This window comes from Lolium perenne, chromosome 7 (genome assembly GCF_019359855.2).
Source record: "Lolium perenne isolate Kyuss_39 chromosome 7, Kyuss_2.0, whole genome shotgun sequence".
Lineage (NCBI taxonomy): Eukaryota > Viridiplantae > Streptophyta > Magnoliopsida > Poales > Poaceae > Lolium > Lolium perenne.
The window spans coordinates 44118453-44132548 of record NC_067250.2 but is presented as its reverse complement, the minus strand read 5'-3'; the positions used below and the strand labels follow the sequence as shown (position 1 = coordinate 44132548).

The window sequence follows — 14096 nt, the reverse complement described above, 5'->3', positions numbered from 1 at the left end:
AATTAGGGGGTCAAAAAAATCCAAGAATATAAAGAATTTTGGTTCATAGAGGATGACATGTGGGACCCATGATCCTGCATCGTAAACGGCTCGATCGGAGAACGTTGAACGAGATGGCGCGATCGAGAAAAAAAACAATGCCAGAGAGGCTGCCATCTGGGCCCTACATCCCTCGGCGGTGCGGATTTGCGTTGACTCGGCCGGCGAACCCGAGAATTCGAGATGCACCACGTCCCGGGCCACCATACGCAACGTTTTCGCCGTTTTCGTCGGGCTAGGTGGCCTCAAAAACGAGAAAAAAAACGTTTTGACATGCACAACGGACAGACCCAAAATCGTCGGCCATGGTACACCAGCAACCACGACGCGACTTCAACTTCGTCGGCCATGGCAACTTTTCTTGTAGTGTCATATCTTCATCATTTAATTTAATCAAACCCCTCTTCTTCAATATTGGTGTCGGGGTTGGTTCAGGTGTAGTCCAATCATCATGATTTCGGCCTATTCTAGCCAATAATTTTTCGGCTTCGTCCGGAGTTCTTTTCCTGAAAACACAACCAGCACAACTATCCAGGTATGCCCTAGACTCAATGGTTAGTCCACTATAAAATATATCAAGTAAATCATGTTTTTCCAGATCATGTCCAGGTCGAGCTCTGATAAGAGAGCAAAATCTTGCCCAAGGTTCAGGCAATTTCTCTCCATCTTCCTGGTCAAAACTATAAATTTTCTGCAAAGCAATATGTTGAGCACTAGCAGGAAAGTATTTCCGAAAGAAAACATCAAGCAAACCACTTGGACTATCAATAGAATCAGGAGGCAAACTATTATACCAAGTTTTAGCATCATCCTTTAATGAGAAAGGAAAAAATTTAGCAACAAAATAAGTACGCTTCTTGACATCATCAGAAAACAAGCTACTTAGAGTAGACAGCTCAATCATGTGTTCTACAACACTTTCTTTTTCAGTACCACAAAAAGGTGTTTTCTCAACAATGGATATATGAGATAAATCAAGAGAAAAATCATAATCCTTATCCTTAATGTTTATAGGAGATGTGGAAAATTTAGGATCAGGAGACAGTTTATATCTAACAGTATGTTGTGCAAGAAGCTTTTTAATTTTACTTGCATCAGAAGTAGCATTGCATTTAACAATAAAATCATCATCAAGTTCCACATAATCTTATCATCACTAGAGTATTCAACAGACTCAGGTGAATTAACAGGTGTAACAATATTTTCATTAGGAGTTTCAGTATTATCAATTTGTCTAGACATAGCAATTGTAGCATCTAGAAAAGATCCTAACGAACCACTATCATCAAGCACAGCAGAAGCATCATCAAAATTATAAGAATTTTCAGATTCAGCAGAAGTACCAGCATGTGAAGCTTGTGGTGGTGAAACAAGTTGACTTATCACAGATGGTGAATCAAGACACTACAAAGGAAAATATATTTTTTGACAAATCAATTTCGTCATGTATAAGCCAAAATTCGTCAACGATTACATTGGGGTGACGAATTTTGATCGTCAAGGGGTTCGTCACAGAAGCTCCGTCATAAAATATCGGGGGTGACGGTATGCTCATTTTCGTCAACGTCAAACGTTTGATTGTGACGACTTAGAAATCCGTCAACGTTTAGTGTTAATCGTTGACAGACAGATTTGTCACTAAAAATTGGGAATTTCGTCAATATCAAAATGCTAGGAAGAATCTGATTGGTCCAAAAAATCTGACATGGCCTTACATGTGGATCCCATCATGCTGATGTGGCTGCTGACAACGTGGGTCCGACATCACTTAAGTGGATGCTGGCATGTGGGTCCAAATGGTAGTGACGTGGCATTATGTCATGTTGGAGACCCACACGGTGCGAGATTGCATTTTATTGCATTTTATTCATGACGTTATTTTGGTATTTTTGGATTTGTTTTCAACCAACTAGATGTTTTGACGCAATGAAAATCTAGAAATATATGAAGTCAAATATGCAACATATAACCGACAGATATTCACAAAAAAAATTTACAAACACATAAAGTTACAGCCTGAGACTACATCAGGTCCCCAAAACTTATGAACGCTTGACATCATACTAGTATTTCAAGCATCTAAGCATCTAACAACAAAATATCAGCTTGCTTGCATGCAGCCATGATCCTCTCAACAAATTCCTCTTGACAGCAACCTTACATTTAGCTAGTACCTGCACACGTATTCATTACCAGATTAGATAATGCACAAGAATAAACAGATTATATCTCTCTTCTTTTATTTCCAGAAAGAAAGAAAATAATGAGTCTTGCTGGCATTTTCTATGTTGACAAGAATAAACTGAACATATGTGGCGGAGATACTGCAATTTAGTACCTGGTGAGATTTTGAAACGAATACCCATAGTCTTCTCCAATGTGCAGCCAATCCGGCGAAATCTTATAAACTCACCCCAATCATGCCCTGGTGGCCGGCGTGCAGCGCCCTCCCACAATAATTCAGAATGACAATACCAGTCAAGTAGTTCCCTAGTTGGACAGACAGGAAAATGCTACTACAACCTGGCACTACTGTGTCTAGGATCGAGTGATGCATGCATAGACGTGGTCAAGAAATCTATGCTAACTAAGGAAAAATAATAATGCAACTCATGTACTCAATGAATACTAGTGCTATCATTCGTGAACCACAAACTACACGAGGTCTAAATCTGTAGTATGTTAGCTTAGTAGCAACTGCAGGTTCATGTCTCACTCAAACAATTGTCTTGCAAATAGCTAAAAATGTAGTAGTACATATTTACCAAGAAAAAAAGGCACAACATATGTTTAAATGATCTACTTTGGAGTTGCAGTACTCTTCCGAACATGCTATACACTATGTATGATAAGCAACAACTAGATATTTGAACTTAATGTAACCAAAACACTGTGAAATCAGGAAGTCAATTCCTCATGACTCTACAGATTTGCAGTTCTCTTTAGACCATGCTACACACTATGTACAATAAGCAGCCTCTAGGTATTTGAACTTAATGATGTTACCAAAACAGTAGAAATCAGGAGGTTAATTCCTCGTGACTCTACAGATAGATATCACGAACGCATGCTATAATAGGTATATGAACATGCTTAAGATGGAGCTCATGCATACGAAACAAGCTGCAGTTTGTTCCATCTTCTGTACAGAGTAGATAAAGAGGGGCCTGTGCATACCTGACTTTGAGGACATCAGATGGATGGGGATGTGCATCTTGTTTATGCGCTCAGCCAGCATGAGGACCTGCCAATGGCAAATCAGGCAGAACTTATATACATCAAGATATACCAAGGGGAAATTGCTTCCTTATATGGATCTAGCCTAGAGGCTAGAGTACAAATGCACTCTAGTAAGCGACCTTTGTAACCTTATTTCTATTAATCTGAACGAAAACCTTAGGAAAGCAATACCTCTATTGTATCACATAGGTTTGATGGTGACGAGCTAGTAGTCTAAAGAGGTCCACAAGATATGGCAATAGCAGTAGTACCAATTGTAGTAGTAAGTATTCAGATTACTAAACTGACTAGGTAACAACGTCTCAAATTATGCAGTGGACAAATTAGCAAACAATTAGTCTAGTATTGATATATATGAAAAGTCATTAGCTAGCAATTTACAATTTACAGTGTACTGAACCTCCAAAGCATGTCAGCAAGAAAATATACCTAGAATTACAAAGGGGAACACCGCAAAATAAATCTGGAATTCACTACAGCAGAGAGATGAGGAGGAAGGGGATGATGGTGAGCTCCCCTGGCTGCACTCCCTGATTCACAAACTCCCACGCCACATACCCCTGCACGATTTCAACAAAAACCATGAGCAGAACGATCCAATCACTCGCGTGGGGAGGAGGAAGGAGATGATGAGAGATCCAGAAAAATCCAATCAGATCTGGGGAGGCCCGGGGCTGCCAGATCTGAGGGACGCGAGGCCGGCAACGACCGGATGAGCCACCGGCCCTGGATCCCCTCGTAGCAGGCTTTCATCGGCAGCATGTACGCAGCTCAGTCTCGATGGCTAGTAGTGGGGCGGAGAGGAGGCTGAGCCAGGACAATGGTTTGGTGTTCAGACACGAGGACGGAAGGAGGCAGCTGGGGCGAGGAGCGCAAGGGGGAGGCTAGTTCTGGAGGGGAGGAGCGGAGGCGGACGCAGAGTGGGGCAGTTGTGGCGGCGGCGGGAGAACAGACGAGTGGTGGCGCAGAAGGATCGTGGGTGTGGTTGGCTTTAGGGTTTAGGTGCGGCACTGCGTCTATGTGTACGGACGGATGGGACGCAAAGATCGTTAGGGCGGACGTTCAGATGGCGTATTTGGGGGGCAATCCGTGGGAGGCAAATCATTGCGTTCTGATTGGCCCGACACAATGACGCTGGATCAAGGATTTAACAAATAATTTGAAAATTCAGTTTGGCAAAATTGTTTTCCATGCCAAGACACACATATGTGTCAAATATGAGCACTTTATTACAAACTATGACACGGGAATGACCATACGTTAATCATTTGGTTTGAAACCTATAGATGATTATAGGTGATAGTCATTTTTGTGAATGATATTTTTGAAACATTGTCAAAATTTAAGTTTATCATTTATACTAGCAACTACACATAAAAGGATCACATGCCAAGGGATTTCTTTTTTGAGTTAGTTTTCACTTTATTTGATTTTTTTTAAACATGGTCAAAATGGTTACGATGGCTATTCATTGAAAAGGGACGATTTTTTCAAAACTATCAATGGTTCTGTGATATAATCAATACTTATGTACCTTAAAGTGATTTTTGGAAAAAATTTAAAGCAAACCATCACACACTTGTAGTTCAAATTTGAATTACTTTCATAAAATCGACATAAAGTCATTTATATAGGCGAAATTAGATAGAAAGAGAGAAAAATCCTAGGAACGATCCTTAAAATATGGACTACTTTGCTTGAAAATTGTACTGGTGCCATTTTGCACCATTTTTTGTACTTGCTTCACAAAAGAGTCATTTTTGGCACTTAGAAAATGAAAAAAAATGAAATTTCTATAAATAATACGAAAATTCACTTTGGCAACATTGTTTCTCATGTCAAGATACACCTATGTGCCAAATATGGGCACTTTATCACAAACTATGCCACAAGAATGGCCATACCTTGGTCATTTGGATTAAAACCTATAGATGTTTATACATGATATTCCTTCTTGTGAATAATATTTTTGAAAGGTTTGTCAAAACTGATGTTTATCATTTATCCTAGCTTCTACTACACATAAAGGGACCCCATGCCAAAGGATTTATTTTTTTTGAGTTTGTTTTCACTTTTTTTTTTTGAAAGCATGGTCAAAATGGTTAGGATAACTATTCATTGAAAAGGGTCGATTTTTACAAAACTATCAATGGTTCTGTGATATAATCACTACTTGCGTATCTTAAAATTATTTTTTCAAAAAATTAAGAGAAACCATCACACGCTTGTAGTTCAAATTTGAATTAATTTTGAAAAATTGACATAAAGTCATTTAAATAAGCGAAATTAGGTAGAAAGAGAGAAAAATCCTAATAATTCGGGATGATCCTTCAAATATGGACTAATATCCGTGAAAATTGTACTGGTGCCATTTTGCGCCATGTTTTTCGTACTTGCTTCACAAAAAAGTCATTTTTGGCACTTAGAAAATGCAAAAAATGAATTTTCTATAAATAATATAAAAATTCACTTTGGCAACATTGTTTCTCATGTCAAGATACACCTATGTGTCAAATATGGGAACTTTATCGTAAACTATGCCAAAAGAATGGGATTTATCTATTGTTTTTTATTTATTGCCATGCTGCATAGATATTACTTATATGTCCCGCTTTTATTGAATCATGAAGTGTGCGGTGGTCTAGCGGTTAAGCTGTAATGCTTTCTTTGCCGAGGTCCTGGGTTCGAGTAAACGCTATATATTTGGCAGGCTGGTCCTACATGTAATTGTGGGTTTCTAATAACTGAGATCAAGTGGGAAATATTTTTATTGAGGCTAATACGGAAATAAATCTTGGGTTCGAGTCCCCAATTCTCTAACTTTTATTCCATTTTCTAGTAATTGCCTCGCTGCATACAAACTAGAAAATTATTCCGTATCCAACTAAATCAAATTGTGTCAATTGGTGCACTGGTTTCTTAACACCCTTACTTGGTGGAGGTCTTGTGTTCGATTCCTCCTTGCTGCACTTGATTTTTAATATGCAAAATGAATGCTATCTATATGGCAGGCTGGTCCTACATGTAATTGTGGGTTTCTAATATTTTTATTGAGCCTAGTTACGGAAATAAATAATTAGTTCAGAAACATCTCAGCGGTAACAGTCCACGTCATTCAATCCAAACAAATGGGTTCGATTCTTTGTAACCACGATTTTTATTGAATTAATTCTGTTCCTGTCAAGTGGGTCACGCATGATATTGAAAACTTATAAAATTTAATATTTTCTGGACTAGTGGGTCCCACAAGAAATAATTAAATAAAATTATAATAAATTATTTATAACCTGACATGTGGATCCGTATTATATTCAATGACGGTTTACATACACCACGATCTTCATTTCGTCACCTATTAACAGAGACGATGGCAGCCCTTCCGGGTTTGGTAATGGGTGACGATTTTTCGTTGACGAAAAAGCAAACCGTCAAGCATTAACTTAAGTGCTTGACGCCAGATGAATTCGTCACCTATTAGGACATATCCATGACGGTATGCAACTTCATCACCAGGCTTTTCGTCAACAAATATCACATCTCTTGTAGTGAGAGCAGCAGAGGTACTCAGAGTTGTACCTTTTCTTGTAGTGGATGGTAATATGGCGACTTTAGTATCGTGAGGTTTACCCATGATGGAGAATTTGCAGCGAACAATATCAATCCAAGTGAACTTGTAAATAAAGCTATGCTCCCCGGCAACGGCGCCAAAAAATAGTCTTGATGACCCACAAGTATAGGGGATCGCAACAATCTTTGAGGGAAGTAAAACCCAATTTATTGATTCGACACAAGGGGAGCCAAAGAATATTTGTAAGCCTTAACAGCGGAGTTGTCAATTCAGCTGCACCAGACTTGCTCGCAAGAGTTTATCAGTAGCAACAGTTTAATAGCAGTAGCAGTAGTGAAATATCAGCAGCAGTGTAACAAAGACAGCAGTAGTGATTATAGTAAACAGCAGGATTAAAATATTGTAGGCACAGGGATGGATGAACGGGCGTTGCATGGATGAGAGAAACTCATGTAACAATCAAGGTAGGGCATTTGCAGATAGTAATAAAACAGTATCCAAGTACTAAACAATCCATAGGCATGTGTTCCATATTTAGTCGTACGTGCTCGCAATGAGAAACTTGCACAAAATCTTTTGTCCTACCAGCCGGTGGCCGCCGGGCCTCTAGGGAATCTACTGGAAATTAAGGTACTCCTTTTAATAGAGCACCGGAGCAAAGCATTAACACTCCGTGAACACATGTGATCCTCATATCACCGCCTTCCCCTCCGGTTGTCCCAATTTCTGTCACTTTGGGGCCTCGGGTTCCGGACAGCAATATGTGTATACAACTTGCAGGTAAGATCATAAAGCAATGAATATCATCATGAATTGATAACATGTTCAGATCTGAGATCATGGCACTCGGGCCCTAGTGACAAGCATTAAGCATAACAAGTTGCAACAATATCATAAAAGTACCAATTACGGACACTAGGCACTATGCCCTAACAATCTTATGCTATTACATGACCAATCTCATCCAATCCCTACCATCCCCTTCAGCCTACAGCGGGGGAATTACTCACACATGGATGGGGGAAACATGGCTGGTCGATGGAGAGGCGTCGGTGGTGATGATGGCGATGATCTCCTCCAATTCCCCGTCCCGACGGAGTGCCAGAACGGAGTTTCTGGTCCCGAGACGGAGTTTCGCGATGGCGGCGGTGTTCTGGATGTCTTCTGGCGATTTCGTCTATGTTATGTGAAAATAGGCCCATTGGAATTAATCCCGGGGATTTTCCTGAAAGTTGAGTTTCTGCACAAAAACGAGACACCAGAGCAATTCTACTGAAAACAGCGTTAGTCCGTGTTAGTTGTATCCAAAATACACAAATTAGAGACAAAACAATAGCAAAAGTGTTCGGAAAAGTAGATACGTTTTGGACGTATCAGTAACATGGACAGATCATTGCGGAAGATTGCTTATTGATATGGATACAAACAGAAAGCATCGTAAGATAGAGACATGCATTACATAGTACATTCTTTGGGTTTTTCTGCATTTACACACTACATGATTTCTAGTCATCGATAGTACTTTGTGCCATCTACCGATTATCTATAGAGTAGCAAAATTCAGATGACAAAAGCAGAGCATAGCCTGCTCTATATATGGGCTATCAGTCGGGAGAGGTATGTTGCTCCGTAGAGGATGGAGAGCTTGGTGGTTCAGAAGGACAGTGCAGCTGATTACCAAAATTAGCCATACTTTGTTGCGGATAGTTGGTGTCAAGCTCATCAATAATATGCATTGTTGTCCTCTTTGTCAGATGAGGGGATGCTTACAGTCTTCTTTGGAGGCATTTTGTGTTGGGTCCGCGGACGGCATTGCTCCTTGCTTGAGTGGGGACCTTCAGTGCTTGTACGGCACCTGCGGCTTCGTTGATAGTCTGAGTCTTCCATCCCTGTGAAAGGTCGAGCAGTAGGTCGATGGGCAAGTTGAGCTTGGCGCAGCCATCGCCAGGGCTTTATGGGTCGAGAGCGTTGTTGACGGAGACAACCTCAGGTGTGGAGGAGGTAATCAATTCCCATATGCTCCTAAAGTTTTTGTGCAAAAAGTTAGTAACCCATAACTAACTCACTACTTGTCAGACCAAAATAATCAATTCCTTTCTACGAAATACCTAAATGCTTTAATTACATGATCGTAATAAATAAGAAGCAAGTCCATTTATCCAAACGAAGTAAAAAATGGCGAGTATGCAAACTTTTTAGTTATTGTGTGATCTGCTTAAAACAATTACCTTTTCTGTTTTCAGCTGCTGCCTGGACGACCTGATATGTATTGTTGCCCCATTTCATCATTGTTACTTGAAAATTATGTGGTAGCTCGATGAATCTTGTCATCTGGGAAAACATAGCTTAAAGATCTGAAGGCATATCCTTTGAAAATTTTCAGGTGAGCTCGATGAATCTTGTCATCTGGGAAAACAGAGCTTAAAGATCTGAAGACATATCCTTTGAAAATTGTGAGGTGCAAACAGACTCTTCTTTTGTTGCGACCCAAACCATATTTGGCCTAGTTCTGCAGAATAGTGATCAGCTAAGCAAGCACAACACAATTGGACCAAGGAAAAGAACCAAGGTTCTTTGTGAACAATGCGACCAATTAATGTACTAATTTTGAAATGTATTGGCAGAGATCTTTGATAAATAAAGGACATCTGAAAGAAAACACTGACATACTAAAGAAATTCAGAGAGCAAGATGAATACGCAAATTGCTAGATAAGCAAAATGGGAAATTTCCTCAATTAAGCAAGACAATGGTTTAATGCCTATCCATGTTTTAACATGTGAAGTTCTGAACATGTACAGTGGTTGGTAAAAACAACAGACTGTTTTCAGTAGGGAAAAGTAAAACAGATGATATTATGCTACTACTATTTTACCAAATGGCTACATCAGGAAGTAAATATGTACAATGAACCCTAGTTTCCGATATTGTGACCAGAGTAAGGTAGCGGATGAAGTGCATCTTGGTCGATGCAATTGATGACTCCTTAAGTATACATATTTCTGTTAATAATTTGGCAAATCAAAAAGGCCACCTGGAAACTAAGCACCATGAACCTTTCAGTTAAATACAGAAACGTCAATTTATAAACTCATGAAGATCAATTTATAAGAGAAAATCACCCTGCCTCAGATTTGGTCAAAATATTATGAACTCATCAACTGAATTCTTATGTGGTCACCATGTTTAATATTACAAAATTTCTCCATGCGAAAGAAGAAACGATATAACTATAAGCGAAGAAAGTTCCGATATAACTCCAAGCTAAAGAAGAACATATATTTTCCAGTCCTGTTGAGTGAAGGATCATATTGGTGTGCCTATCACAGGTGTAGTTTTAGTTGGTTGCTCTGCTGTATTGGTGAGAGCATGTTGGCATGTTTATCAGTGGTGTTATTTTGGTTGTCGCGTTGTTGCACTGGTCTTTGGTTGTCTTTGGTTGAAAGGACTGAACCTGGAAGCAAAAATATTCCGTACTTAGTTTACTGGTGGACAGCTCAACGAACCTAGCTTTGGCCATAGGGACCAATTCATCTTTGTCGGTAATATCTTCAAACTACTTTATGGCAAATGTGAACTGTACGAACTGAGTCTGGCATAATGCGAAAAAATGAATAGCCAAGAAAAAGAAAAACACTGCAGGTTGTGGTACGTCTTTCATTGAAATGCCAATGCATATATTATTATGTAGGAGCATACCTTGGAAAGTCTCAACAAATTAATCCAGACATAGAGAATGTATTTAAGTCTAGATACGTTTACTCTCTCTCAACATGGCTTGCAGCCGATGTAACAAAAGTTGTCCGTGCAAATCAACTATGCGGTGAGCACATTTCAGGTTCAGTCACAGACCCTGTAATGTTGTGAGCAAATGTAGAGATCAGTCATCAGTTGTATATACGATAGTAGCTTACCATTTTTTCAGTCTAATATTACATGAAAAACTACTGATTTGAATAAACCCTGTCATTTCTCATTCTCCTGTAACACGTTTGGTATAATATTGTAAGCATACAAATGACCATTCAAAACCAAAAAAATAAAAATATCATCGTCCTTTTGTTCTTTGTTCCTCTCATAAACTATTCCATTTGAGATATATGAGCTTTCTGATATGAAACAGAAATATTATCGTCCTTTTGTTCTTTGTTCCTCTCATGAACTATTCCATTTGAGATAGATGAGCTTTCTGATACCAAACAGAAATAGCAAGCTTTCTACAGAAATTATAAGAAATAAGCATGTTGGCACATGTACAGTAAGGATCTAAACTGACTCGTGAAATAAACAAAACATACCTTCGCTGTATGAAGCCCTAGAATGCCTGCATAGCACCTAGAAATGCGTTCAGCTAACAGCAATAGGAAGTGTTTCGACTTAGCAAATAGGTAACCTTTGAGTAAAATAGAATGAGAAGGTTAAAAAATGGTAGCAGATGAAAGTCAGGCCAGAAAATTGGACAAACCCAAATCAGGATAAAAATGGATTTAGTAAGTTACTCTGTATCAGTCCATGTTTATACATTGATATTGGAGTAAAATCATGGTGTTGATGTGATTATCATAGAGGTTTGCTTGCATTTTAGAACCTTTATCCTCAATTTAACTATTGAGTACAAATGGACAAATCTTGTTATTACTGAAACCTGATTTTTTTGGTCCAGTTGGCTAATTCAACTCGCGGTCCATACATCTCTCCATTCCATTGACGATATGAAATAAATATCTACAATGGAGCCTAAAGCATGCATCCCAAAAGAACCAATTCAATCACAGAAATGAGAACCAACTTAGAGAGAATAGGAGGATTTTGCCTCACTGGTGCAGCACGACGCGGCCGGCGCCCGTGGGGGCCGTGGGGCTGTGTGGTGGTCGCCTCCCTCCCCTGCTCCGCTCTGGATTAGCCACGCCACGATCGATGGCTCCCTCCTCTCCTGCGCGCCTGCCAGCACCCGCGAAACTGCTCTTCCCGCGCCGGCCGCCGCCCTGCGTAGCTCTGCGCAACCTCCTCTAGCCCTGCGCGAGGCCGCAACCCCGCCGGCGGCTCCCGCGTGCGCCCCTGGAGCACCCTCCTCTGGCTCCCGGCCAGACACTCCCTCGAGCGAGCCTCATCAAGTCATCATGCATCTTCCTTCACCTGCGTTGGCCCGCACGGCACGTGTCCGTCAGGACGCCGCCTGCGCCGCCCCTCCGGACCCGCGCCATTTGCATCCCGCGACGCCCTTCGCACCCTCAGCGCGCCACCGTGCTTGATACCACACCCATGCTCCTCCCCTGTGCGGCATGGCCGCGCGCCCGCCGTTGGCGCCCTGCTCCCGGAATACGTCTGCAGCTCGAGAGTCCCGCACCTCTGCCGCTCCGGCCACGCATGCGCCCAAGTCCGACGCTCCGCTCGCTCCTCGGCCAGCGCCGGCTCGCGTTCCATCGCCCTACCGTCGTCCTGCTCCCACGACGTCCTCCCCCCGTGCCCTCCGGCCTCTCCACATGCTCCACGCCAAGCTCCGGCTCCGGCGAGCCCCACCGCTCCACTCGCGCCTCTGACTTCCGTGCCGCTCCCTTCTGGCTCGCGCCGTGCCGGACCACGCCCTTGTCGGCTGCGCTGACCGTGCCGCTCCGTCGACTCCGCGCCCGCACCGCGCTTGATGCGCCTGACCCCCTCCAGCTCCGGAACTCGCCAGCTCCGCCCCTTCGCCGCGTCCACCCGGCTCCGGCGTCACGCTCCAGCTCGCGGCCCGGCCACTCCGCCGACTCCGCGTCCGCGCCGTCCTTGACGCAGCCGGCTGCTCCATCTTTCTGCGCCCTCCAGCTCCAGAACCCGCTAGCTCTGGCCCTTCGTTGCGCCCGCCCGACTCCGGCACCACGCTCCGACTCGCGGCCTGGCCACTCCCCTCGCGCCATGGTCGGCCGCTCAGTCGATTCTCGCACTGCTGAAGCCCAGACCATCGCCGTTCTCATCTCTGATCTCAGGTTCTGAGGCTGGCGACCTGGCCGCAATTCAGTAGGAAAGGAGGTGCCGAGGAGGAGCGGCGGTGGAATTTTATCTTCTTTGAGAAGGCCAGGCGGAAATTGAGAAGACGTGGGGAGATAAACCAGTCAGTCTATTCTAGAGAGGTCTAGTCAAAGCGGTGGAAGAATCACCAGAGTATTCTTTCTTTGTCTTTTATGGGGGCTGCCTTAGCTGGCGCTCGATCGCTAGGAGATTAGTGAGCGATCGGTTTCAGACATGATTAGGAGCAAACGTGTTTTATCTTGCCGTACATTTGCATGCATGCAAAAAGAAAAAATTTAAAAGTTTAAAACGTTTTAACTTTCAAACGACAACTCCAAATTAAGATCCGCTTTCACCAATAAATCCGTCTCGACGAGATCTTCAAAACTAGCACCCATGTTAATATGTTTCGACGACTTTTTTTTCGGGCTAAAAGTTATCAACCCTCTCTATTTGAATAATCAACCCCTCCGTACTTGAGTGATCAACGGCAAAGGTATAAAATTATCAACCTGGTGCAGGGTATTGAGGGAAAGTTCTGCATGCATGCACAAATAGACGAATCTGCTGATATCAGCGGAATCTTTTCCAAATTTCAAAATTCAAAATGTTTTAACTTTCAAACGACAACTCCAAATTAAGATCCGCTTTCACCAATAAATCCGTCTCGACGAGATCTTCAAAACTAGCACCCATGTTAATATGTTTCGACAAACTTTTTTTCTGACTAAAAGTTATCAAGCCTCTCTATTTGAATAACCAACCCCTCCGTACTTGAGTGATCAACGGTAAATGTATAAAATTATCAACCTGGTGCAGGGTATTGAGGGAAAGTTCTGCATGCATGCACAAATAGACGAATCTGCTGATGTCAGCGGAATCTTTTCCAAATTTGAAAATTCAAAACGTTTTAACTTTCAAACGACAACTCCAAATTAAGATTCGCTTTCACCAATAAATCCGTCTCGACGAGATCTTCAAAACTAGCACCCATGTTGATATGTTTCGAGCAACTTTTTTTCGGACTAAAAGTTATCAACCCTCTCTATTTGAATAAACAACCCCTCCGTACTTGAGTGATCAACGGTAAATGTATAAAATTATCAACCTGGTGCAGGGTATTGAGGAAAGTTACGCATACATGCACAAATCGACGAATCTGCTTGATGTCACGTGGAATCTTTTCCAAATTTGAAAATTCAAAACGTTTTAACTTTCAAACGACAACTCCAAATTAAGATTCGCTTTCACCAATAAATCC

At 41.8% G+C, this 14096-nt stretch overlaps 2 long non-coding RNA genes across 3 annotated transcripts; both read right to left on the bottom strand.

The window, feature by feature from the left end:
* Positions 1–1984: 1984 nt before the first annotated feature.
* Positions 1985–4251, bottom strand: LOC127317670 (uncharacterized). Its single transcript, XR_007861391.2, has 3 exons — positions 3709–4251; positions 2378–3283; positions 1985–2213 (listed from the first exon to the last, which is right to left on the bottom strand). It is a non-coding gene; the product is annotated as an uncharacterized lncRNA (long non-coding RNA).
* Positions 4252–8189: 3938 nt separating this feature from the next.
* LOC127317671 (uncharacterized) lies at positions 8190–12896 on the bottom strand. Of its 2 annotated transcripts, XR_007861393.2 has the most exons (3): positions 11146–12896; positions 9076–10700; positions 8190–8869 (listed from the first exon to the last, which is right to left on the bottom strand). It is a non-coding gene; the product is annotated as an uncharacterized lncRNA (long non-coding RNA). The 2 variants fall into 2 exon arrangements; XR_007861392.2 differs by having other exon boundaries at positions 9076–12896.
* Between the last annotated feature and the right edge of the window lie 1200 nt (positions 12897–14096).